Here is an 11,961-nt window from a genome sequence, read left to right on the forward strand (position 1 = left end):
CCAAAAATTAAAAATAGAACTACCATATGATCCAGCAATTCCACTTCAGGGTATTATCTTAAGAAAATAAACATTAACTTGTAAATATGTATGCACTCCCATGTTTTTTGCAGCAGTATTTACAATCAGCAAGACATGGGAACAACCTAAGTGTTCACTGATGGATAAATGGATAAAGAAGATGTGGTATATACACAATGGGATATTCTTCAGCCGTAAAGAAGAATATAATATTGCCATTTGTGACAATATGGATGGACTAAGAGTGTATTATTTTAATTGAAATAAGTCAGACAGAGAAAGACAAGTAGTGTATGATTTCACCTACATGTGGAATTTAAAAAGAAAAAACAAAAACAACAAGCTCATAGATTCAGAGAACCGATTGGAACATTGGTGGCTGCCAAAATTATGGGGGTGAATGTTGGGTGAAATGGGTGAAAGTGGTCAAAGAGTACCAACTTCCAGTCATAAAATAAAGAAGTCATGGAGATTTAATATGCAGTGTGGTGACTATACTTAATAATACTGTATTACATGTCTGAAAGTTGCTAAGTTTAAATTTTTTTATTGACGTATACTTGATTTACACTATTGTGTTAATTTCAGTTGTACAGCACAGTGATTCACTTATATATATAAATGCATATATATACATATTTTTAGATTATTTTTTATTATAAGCTATTACAAGATATTGAATATAGATCCCCTGCTATACAAATAAATCTTAAAACTCCTCATCATAAGAAAAAATAAATCATAAAAGTCCTCATCATAAGAAAAAAAATTTTTATAACTCTGTATTGTGATGTAACTATGATGATAACTAGACTTACTGCAGTGATCATTTCACAATATATACAAATATCGAATCATTAGATTATACATCTGAAACTAATATAAAGTTTCATATCAATTATGCCTCGATTAAAAAAAAAGAGGACCCCAATTTGAACATTTAATAAAATTAACTAAATTTTCAAAAAATTAAACTTTCCAGGTTTAATTAATTTATTTAAAATATTGATAATATAGATAATTTGTATTTTTGTAATATAAATAGTTTATTTCAATTATTTTAGAGAGAAGAACATTTTTTTAAAGAAATAGAACTTAAATCGTATATGGATCTAGGGATTGCTTAAAGAGATGCTGACAATCATGACATGTAAGAGTGGTTTATGTCATTAAATTAAAATATTTTATAATTTCTTTGATAAAATTAATTCATGATCTGCAATTCCATTGCAGTGTTTGATGTGATATACAAAAATCATGGTTTATTTCCAAATCTAAATATTGATTGAAGCATTGTTTTGAAATTCCAGGTATCACTGCATTAGCAGAGTGCAGTTTCTAAAATTTAAAATTTAAAATAAAACAGCTTTGAGAAAAAACACTCAAGAAAACTTGTTCAAATGGCATTACTGTCAGTAGAAGGCACATTTTGTGAATGTCGATAAAAACATATTTTTTCCTGAAATAAAGGCAAGAAGAAATGTGTAAAAACATAAAATAATTAGTGAATTATATATGAATTTATTTTATTATTCATCCAAACATTGACAGCCATCAACTGAACACCAAGAAATGCCCAATAATAATTATATTCAGTTACATTTACTTGCATATACTTAAAGTGTAGAGCTTGATAATCTTTGCCCATCACCATAATCAAGATAGCAAACATCTTCAGCATCCCCCAATCCTTCCTCATGGCTTTTTGTAATCTCTTCCTTCTGCTTTGCTCCTCCTCTCATTTTATCACCAGGCAACCATTGATCTGCTTCCTGTCACTATAGATTAGTTTGCACTTTTTAGAATTTTATATAAATAAAATCATACTGTATATGCTGTCTTTTGCCTGGCTTCTTTTGTTCAGAATAATATTGTATGAATCAATAGTTCATTCTTTTTATTGCTGAGTAGTATTCCATTGCTTAGATATAACACTATCGGGTTATTCATTCACCCACTGATAAACATTTGGGCCAGAAAAAACATCTCTCCACGGGGATTACGAGTTGCGTTTTTGTCCATCTCTTGTCTTATTAGCAATGACTTCAGAGATCAATTTAAGTCCCTTGTTTGGTAGCAGAATATAGACTAGCCTCAGACTACATTGATTAAAAAAAATCAAACCCCAATAAAAATGTGTGCAAAGACAGCAACATAATTCATAGATATGTACAAAAGGTATACAGATAACCCTTCGACAAGTTCGTAATTTCATTTGCTACGTATTCTTTGCAAATATGCTTAACCCCGAATCAAGCCTCTAGAAGTGGTTTTCATTTTACAGTTGCTATGGACTGAATGTTTGTATCCCCCCCAGAAGTCTTGTATTGAGGCCATACTCCTCAATGTGGTGATATTTGAAGGTGGAGCCTTTGGGAGGTCATTAGTTCTTGAGATTAGAACCCTCAGAAAAGGGATTCATGCCCTGAGAAGAAGAGACAAGAAAGATATGATCTCTCTCCACCATGTGAGGACAAGCAAGAAGGTGGCCATTTGCAAGCCAGGGCTTTCCCCAGGAACCAAGCTGGCTAGCACCCTGAAATTAGACTTCCCAGCTTATTTCCAGAAATGTGAGAAATAAATGTCTGCTGTTTATAGTGTTACCTGAAAGCAGTCTGAACTAAGATGACAGGAAATACAGGGGATACAGAAACAAGTTAAAGGACAGAATAAGGAACGAATCAGTCAAATGTAAAATGTAGAATATTCTACACCGCAATTGGGCTGGGATTTTCCAAAATTGAATGTCTCTTGCAAAGAAAAAAAGGGCAGGAGAATTGCTCTAGATTCAAAAAACTACAGAGATATAACAACCCAATGCAATGCTTTAACCTTAATTAGATCAAGGATGGGAGTGGTGGTGTAATAAATATCTGTTTAGGGTGACTATTGGACTATAAAAGCTATTTGGGAAACTATTAGAGAAACTTGAAAAAGAAGATATAATAATTAATAATATAATAATAATGGGCTTTAATTTTCTTATCTATGATAATGGTATGCCATTATAAGTAAGAGCATGTTCTCATTATTATGAGATTCCTGCTTAAGCATTCAGGAATGAAATATGATATATGTGATTTAACTTCAAATGTTTCAGAAAAACAAACAAACAAGAAAAGTATGATTCAGTTTCACAGATAAGAATCTTTGAAGTCCTAACTCTGTCCTAACAACAAGTAAAAGCTAACAGATTTGAATAATCAACACCTTTCCTTGAATTTGTAAAAGAGGAGAGAACTCACAGGAAAATCACTGTCCCAAGACTGGAAATCACTCTCTCAACACTTTCCAGGACTGATGAATACAATGAGTCACAACTTACAACTGGAAACCCTTTGAGAATGTGTGCTGGTGTGGGAAAACCTGAACTGTAATTAATGAATTGCTGGAGGCTCACTGGACAACTCTGGGAGCTAGAATTCTCAGAGGACCCAGTATTAGGGAGACCTACGCAATACTGTGAAATTTACCTCCAGGATCTTGACCAAATTCTCACAGTAAATATCAGAGGAAAATCCACTTGTGCCTCTATTAGGGGGAAGGAAAAGGAATCATTCTGAAATATGTCAGAGCACTCTATTCCTTTTATTGAGGCTTGCCCTTAGGAGAAGCTAGTTAAGCAGAGCCTAACCTGCTGGGGAATTATCAGAGCTTACCTGAACTGGGTAAAAGGAAATACCCAACACTAGTCAGCTCTAACCTTCCATGTGGGGAAAGGGAAATACTCAACTCTACCTCACCCTAGCCATCCTGTCCCACCTAAGTAAGAAGGCAGGACTGAGAAGCACATGTGAAGTTCACAGTCCAGAGGCACAAGCTCACTCCATATTCTGATTCCAACTATGTGACATTCTGAAAAAGGCAAAATTATGGAGACAATAAAAAGTACCAGGGGCTGGGGTGGGAGAGGGAAGAATACTCAGAGAGGATTTTTAAGGCAGTAAAAATACTGTGTATGATATTATAATGATGGATATGTATCATTATATATATGTCCAAACCCACAGTATGTACAAAACCAAGAGTAAACCCTCATGTAAACCAAGGGCTTGGGGCAATTATAAGTCATCGATTGTAACAAATGTACTACTGTGGAAGGGGATGTTGATAACAGGGAGGCTATATTGTGTGGGGGAAGGGGTACATGGGAATCTCTGTACCTTCCTCCATTTTCATGTGAACCTAAACCTGCTCTAAAAATAAAGTCTAACTAAAAAGAAAAAAAAAAAAAAACAAGAAGAAAGATATGTATACGTACAGACACACAGAGAAATAAAGTAAATGAGGCAGTTAATTGTCGAATTGTTAAATCTAGATGGAAGGGTGTTTATCATATCATTCTTTCAAGTTTTCATCATGCTTTAAAATTTTCAAAATGAAAAGTTTGGGAAAGAAACTATTGCATTTCCAGGCTGTGGGTTATTTCTTGGCACACCACAGGCCCTCACAAAGTAGTTGCTAATGAACAAAGCCTGGGATAGATTCCTGGCTCTCCTCCTCCCCTGGTGGGTGACCAGGAAAGCTCCTTCCCCTCCCAAAGCCTCAGCCTGCTCCTCCGTAAACAACTGGACTGGAGTTGGGAATAAAGAAGTTAAATATTTGAGAGCTTTTATTCAAGGATATACATATTTGCATATGCACTTAGAGAAATAAAGCTTGATAAAACATCTTTCCAGAATTCTGAAACTTAGGGAAGAAGTCCTACTAGGAGAACTTGCTTATCTCTTGCTGTGCCTTGAGACCAGGGCTCTCAAAACCACTTGTCTTATCTAGATCTTCTCTAATTTTTGTGACTGAGGAAAAAAAAGGGGTGGGGAAGAAGCCTTTCTAAATTTAACTTATTTCAACTGTTTAAAAACTAGTGAGTTTTATATTGTAATACCTGATTCATGACTAAGTTTAGGAAGTGAAGCTATGAGATCTCTGGTTGTGTTTCTCTATATGTCTGTGTGCAATGTATATATGTCCTTAACTTTGGATGGTATTATCAAAATTAATTTGACAATGAGCTCTACTTAATGGGCTTAAAGGAAATTGAGTGTTTATATAAATTCTCAAAAATACAGAAGGTAACTGGCCAGAATTAATTTCAGGTTCCCATGGACTGGGAAATATTCAGTATTAAATTAATATGTAGTATTAAACTTAGTTTAAGCTTGTTAGTTTAATTAATGTAGACATGTCTTAACAGTCATCAACATTAAGTACTGATATAACACTTACTGTACCTAGGTTTAATAGAAGTGAAATAAAAACTTATTATATCTGTTACAAATCATCAACAAGGAAAATAACTCAATATAAAAAAATTTTTTTGAAGGACAGTAAATGTAAATGAAATAAGTGCTTTTATGTAAACTCTATAGGAATAATTATATTTTAGGAATGTCTACTTAAGAATAATCCCTCCAGAGATCCAGCAAGTTGAAATTTAGAGTTGTGCTAAATTAATTTATATGATGAAAGTTTGTTGAATAGCTGGATCATTCCCAAATAAAATAAGATACTGAGATATCAATTACTAAACAAAGAAACTAAAGGTATTTAGAGCTATCAGTGAATGTATTTGGTGCCACCCTGAGATGTTCTCTATAAGAAAGTAAATGTTTTTAGCAATTATCATTGGTATTTTCACAAATCTACAGAATGCTAATGTAAAAGACAACTCATAATGGCCTACTTCTTGGTTGTCACTAGAAATTAAGGTTTTTAAGAGTTGAGGACTCTAGTTTAAACATGTAATTAAAGCTAATAAAAGAAATAAAGGAAACATTTCAGTATACAGTAGAAAAGCAGGATGTGTGTTTTCAGTAAAGGGGGTATGAGGAATGGAATTGCATTTTATTACAGGAAGGGAAAGTAAGTCTGTCTTAGAGCTGGTTGTTTCTGGATGGAAAAAATAAGGGACAAAACTAGTATGAATACAGAAAGTGATAGAGGGTTTGGGGATGGTCAGGATTGGCTAGGTGTAGACTGAAGTTAATTAAATAAGTGAATTTTGTTGTTAAAAGCAAGCTGGTACAGACTCTCCCTTGCAAGAGCACCAGACTCACAGCTAACTGTTGAACAATCATTAACAAGAGGACACTGGAACTCACCAAAAAAGACACCCTGCATACAAAGACAAAGGAGAAGCTGCAATGAGATGGTAGGAAGGGCGCAATCACGATAAAATTAAATTGCATAAACACTGGGTGGGTGACTCATAAACTGGAGAACAATTATACCACAGAAGTCCACCCACTGGAGTGAAGGTTCTGAGCCTCATGTCAGGCTTTCCAACCTGAGAGTCTGGCAATGGGAGGAGGAATTCCCAGAGAATCAGACTTTGAAAGCTAGTGAGATTTGATTGCAAGACTTCAACAGGACTGGGGGAAATAGAGACTCCACTCTTGGAGGACACACACAAATTAGTGTGTGCATCAGGACCCAGGGAGAAGGAGCAGTGACCCCATAGGAGACAGAACCAGACCTATCTGCTAGTGTTGGAGGGTCTTCTGCAGAGGCAGGGGGTGGCTGTGGCTCACCAGGGGGACAAGGACATTGACAGCAGAAGTTCTGGGAAGTACTCCTTGGCATGAGCCCTCCTGGAGTCCATCATTAGCCACACCGAAGAGCCTGTAGATTGCAGTGCTCAGTCACCTCAGGCCAAATATCCAAAAGAGAGGGAACTCAACCTCACTCATTAGCAGAGAGGCGGATTAAAGTTTTACTGAGCTCTGCCCACCAGAGCAGCACCCAGTTCTACCCATCACCAGTCCTTTCCATCTGGAAGCTTGCACAAGCCTCTTAGATAGCCTCATCAACCAGAGAGCAGACAGCACAAGCAAGAAGAGCTACAATCCTGAAGCCTGTGGAACAAAAACCACATTCACAGAAAGAAAGACAAAGTGAAAAGGCAGAGAACTATGTATCAGATGAAGGAACAAGATAAAACTGCAGAAAAACAACTAAATGAGGAGGAGATAGGCAAATTTCCAGAAAAAGAATTCAGAATAATGATAGTGAAGATGATCAAGGACCTCGGAAAAACAAAGGAGGCAAAGATTGAGAAGATGCAAGAAATGTTTAACAAAGACCTAGAAGAATTAAAAAACAAACAAACAGAGATGAACAATACAATAACTGAAATGAAAACTACATTAGAAGGAATCAATAGCAGAATACCTGAGGCAGAAGAATCGATAAGTGACCTGGAAGACAGAATGGTGGAATTCACTGCTGCAGAACAGAATAAAGAAAAAAGAATGAAAAAAGAAAAGAATGAAAAGAAAGAGGAAATTGACAGTAACACAATAATAGTGGGGGACTTTAATACCTCACACAAATGGAGAGGCCTAAGAGACCCCTGGGACAACATTAAACGCAACAACATTCACATTACAGGGGTCCAGAAGGAGAAGAGAGAGAGAAAGGACCTGAGAAAATATTTAAAGGGATTATAGTCAAAAACTTCCCTAACATGGGAAAACAAATAGCCACTCAAGTCCAGGAAGCACAGAGAGTCCCAGGCAGGATAAACATGCTGAGACACATAGTAATCAAACTGACAAGAATTAAAGACAAAGAAAATTTATTAAAAGCAACAAGGGAAAAACAACAAAGAACATAGAAGTGAACTCCCATAAGGTTAACAGCTGCTTTCTCAGAAGAAACTCTACTAGCGAGAAGGGAGTGGCACAATGTATTTAAAGTGATGAAAGGGAAGAAACTACAACCAAGATTACTCTACCCGGCAAGGATCTCATTTAGATTCAATGGAGAAATCAAAAGTTTTACAGATAAGCAAAAGCTAAGAGAATGCAGCACCACTAAACCAGCTTTACAACAAATGCTAAAGGGACTTCTGTAAGTGGGAAACACAAGAGGAAAAAATGACTTACAGAAACAAACCCAAAACAATTAAGAAAATGGTAATAGGAACATACATATAGATAATTACCTTAAATGTGAATGAATTAAATGCTCCAACCAAAAGACACAGGCTTGCTGAATGGATACAAAAACAAGACCCATATATATGCTTGTCTACAGGAGATGCACTTCAGACCTAGGGACACAGACAGACTGAGAGTGAGGGGATGGAAAAAGATATTCCATGCAAATGGAAATCAAAAGAAAGCTGGAGTAGCAATACTCATCAAATAAAATACACTTTAAAGTAAAGAATGTTACAAGAGACAAGGAAGGACACTACCTAAGGATCAAGGGGTCAATTCAAGAAGAAGATATAACAGTTATAAATATATACTCACCCAACATAGGAGCACTACATAAGGCAACTGCTAACAGCTATAAAAGAGTAAATTGACATTAACACAATAATAGTGGGGGACTTTAATACCTCATTTATAACAATGGACAGATCATCCAGACAGAATATTAATAAGGAAACACAAGCTTTACATGACATAATAGACCAGATAGTTTTAATTGATATTTATAACACATTCCATCCAAAAACAGCAGATTACACATTCTTCTCAAGTGCACATGGAACATTCTCCAGGATAGATCACATCTTGGGTCAAAAATCAAGCCTCAATAAATTTAAGAAAATTGAAATCACATCAAGCATCTTTTCTGACTACAATGCTATGAGATTAGAAATCAATTACAGGAATAAAAATGTAAAAAACACAAAAAATGGAGGTTAAACAATTCATTACTAAATAACCAAGAGATCACTGAAGAAATCGAAGAGGAAATCAAAAAATACCTAGAGACAAATGACAGTGAAAACATGGTGATCCAAAGCCTATGGGATGCAGCAATAGCAGTTCTAAGAGGGAATTTTATAGCAATACAAGCCTACCTCAACAAACAAGAAAAAAATCTCAAATAAACAATCTAACCTTACACCTAAAGGAACTAGAAAAAGAAGAACAAACAAAATCCAAAGTTAGCAGAAGGAAAGAAATCATAAAAATCAGAGAAGAAATAAATGAAATAGAAACAAAGAAAACAATAGCAAAGATCAATAAAACTAAAAGCTGGTTCTTTGAGAAGATAAACAAAATTGATAAACCATTAGCCAGACTAATCAAGAAAAAGGGGGAGAAGACTCAAATCAATAAAATTAGAAATGAAAAAGGAGAAGTTACAACGGACACCGCAGAAATACAAAGCATCCTAAGAGAATACCACAAGCAACTCTATGCCAATAAATTAGACAACCTGCAAGAAATGGACAATTCTTAGACAGGTATAAACTTCCAAGGCTGAGCCAGGAAGAAATAGAAAATATGAACAGTCACAAGTAATGAAATTGACACTTTGATTAAAAATCTTCCAACAAAAAAAAGTCCAGGGCCAGATGACTTCACAGGTGAATTCTATCAAACATTTAGAGAAGAGCTAAAACCCATCCTTCTCTAGCTCTTCCAAAAAATTACAGAGGAAGGAACACTCCCAAACTCCTTGTATGAGGCCACCATCACCCTGATACCAAAACCAGACAAAGGTACTACAAAAAAGAAAATTACAGAGCAATATCACTGATGAATATAGATGCAAAAATCCTCAACAAAATACAAGCAAACAGAATCCAACAACACATTAAAAGGATCATACACCATGATAAAGTGGGACTTATCCCAGGGGTGCATGAATTCTTCAATACATGCAAATCAATCAGTGTGATACATCGTATTAACAAATAAATAAAACACATAGGATAAAACACATAGGATCAGCTCAATAGTTGCAGAAAAAGCTTTTGACAAAATTCAACACCCATTTATGATAAAAACTTTCCAGAAAGTGGGCATAGAGGGAAGCTACCTCAACATGATAAAGGTCATATATGACAAGCCACAGCAAACATCATTCTCAATGGTGAAAAACTGAAAGCATTTCCTCTAAGATCAGGAACAAGATAAGGATGTTCACTCTTACCACTATTATTCAACATAGCTTTGGAATTCTAGCCACGGCAATCAGAGATAAAAAGAAATAAAAGGAATCCAAATTTTAAAAGAAGAAATAAAACTGTCACTGTTTACAGATGATATGATACTATACATAGAAAATCCTAAAGATGCCACCAGAATATTACTAGAGCTAATCAGTGAATTTGATAAAGTGGCAGGATACAAAATTAATACCCAGAAATATCTTGCATTCCTATACACTAACTATGAAAAATCAGAAAGAGAAATTAAGGAAACAATCCCATTCACCATTGTAACAAAAAGAAAAAAATACCTAGGAATAAACCTACCTAAGGAGGTAAAAGACCTGTACTCAGAAAAATATAAGACACTGATGAAAGAAACCAAAGATGACTTAAACAGATGGAGAGATATACCATGTTCTTGGATTGGAAGAATCAATATTGTGAAAATGAGTATACTACACAAAGCAATCTAAAGATTCAATGAAATCCCTATCAAATTATCAATGGCATTTTTTATAGAACTAGAACAAAAAATCTCAAAATTTGTATGGAGACACAGGAGACCCCAAATAGCCAAAGCAATCTTGAGGGAAAAAAAACACAGCTGGAGGAATCAGACTCCCTGACTTCAGACTATACTTCAAAGCTACAGGAATCAGACTCCCTGACTTCAGACTATACTACAAAGCTACAGTAATCAAGACAATATGGTACTGGCACAAAAACAGAAATATAGACCAATGGAACAGGATAGAAAACCCAGAGATATACCTCCATACCTGTGGTCAACTAATCTATGACAAAGGAGGCAAGGATATACAATGGAGAAAAGACAGTCTCTTCAATAAGTGCTGCTGGTAAAACTGGACAGCTACATGTAAAAGAATGAACTTAGAACGCTCCCTAATGCCATACACAAAAATAAACTCAAAATGGATTGAAGACTTAAATGTAAGCCTGGACACTATAAAACTCTTAGAGCAAAACATAAGAAGAACACTCTTTGACATAAATCACAGCAAGATATTTTTGACCCACCTCCTAGAGTAATGGAAATAAAAACAAAAATAAACAAATGGGACCTAATGAAAGTTAAAAGTTTTTGAACAGCAAAGGAAACTATAAACAAGGTGAAAAGAGCACCCTTAGCATGGGAGAAAATATTTGCAAATGAATCAATGAACAAAGGATTAATCTCCAAAACATATAAAAGCTCATGCAGCTCAATATTAAAAAAACAAACAACCCAATCAAAAATGGGCAGAAGACCTAAATAGACATTTCTCCAAAGAAGACATACAGATGGCCAAGAAGCACATGAAAAGTTGCTCAACATCACTAATTATTAGAGAAATGGAAATCAAAACTACAATGAGGTATCACCTCACACCAGTTAGAATGGGCATCATCTGAAAATCTACAAAAAACAAATGCTGGAGAGGTGTGGAGAAAAGGGAACACTCTTGCACTGTTGATGGGAATGTAAATTGATACAGCCACTATGGAGAACAGTATGGAGGTTCTTTAAATAACTAATAATAGAATTACCATATGACCCAGCAATCCCACTTACTGGGCATATACCCAGAGAAAACCATAATCCAAAAAGACCCATGCACCCCAATGTTCATTGCAGCACTATTTACAATAGCCAGGTCATGGAAGCAACCTAAATGCCCATCGACAGATGAATGGATAAAGAAGATGTGGTACATATATACAATGGAATATTACTCAACCATAAAAAGGAATGAAATTGGGTCATTTGTTAAGACGTGGATGGATCTAGAGACTGTCATACAGAGTGAAGTAAGTCAGAAAGAGAAAAACAAATACCATATAGTAATGCATATATGTGGAACCTAGAAAAATGGTTCACATGAACCAGTTTGCAAGGCAGAAATAGAGACACAGATGTAGAGAATAAATGTATGGATGCCAAGGGAGGACAATGGGAGGGGGATGAACTGGGTGATTGGGATTGACATATATACACCAGTATGTATAAAATAGATAACTAATAAGAACCTGCTGTATAA

The sequence above is a fragment of the Leucopleurus acutus genome, assembly GCF_964270905.1.
Source record: "Leucopleurus acutus genome assembly, chromosome: 4".
Classification (NCBI taxonomy): domain Eukaryota; kingdom Metazoa; phylum Chordata; class Mammalia; order Artiodactyla; family Delphinidae; genus Leucopleurus; species Leucopleurus acutus.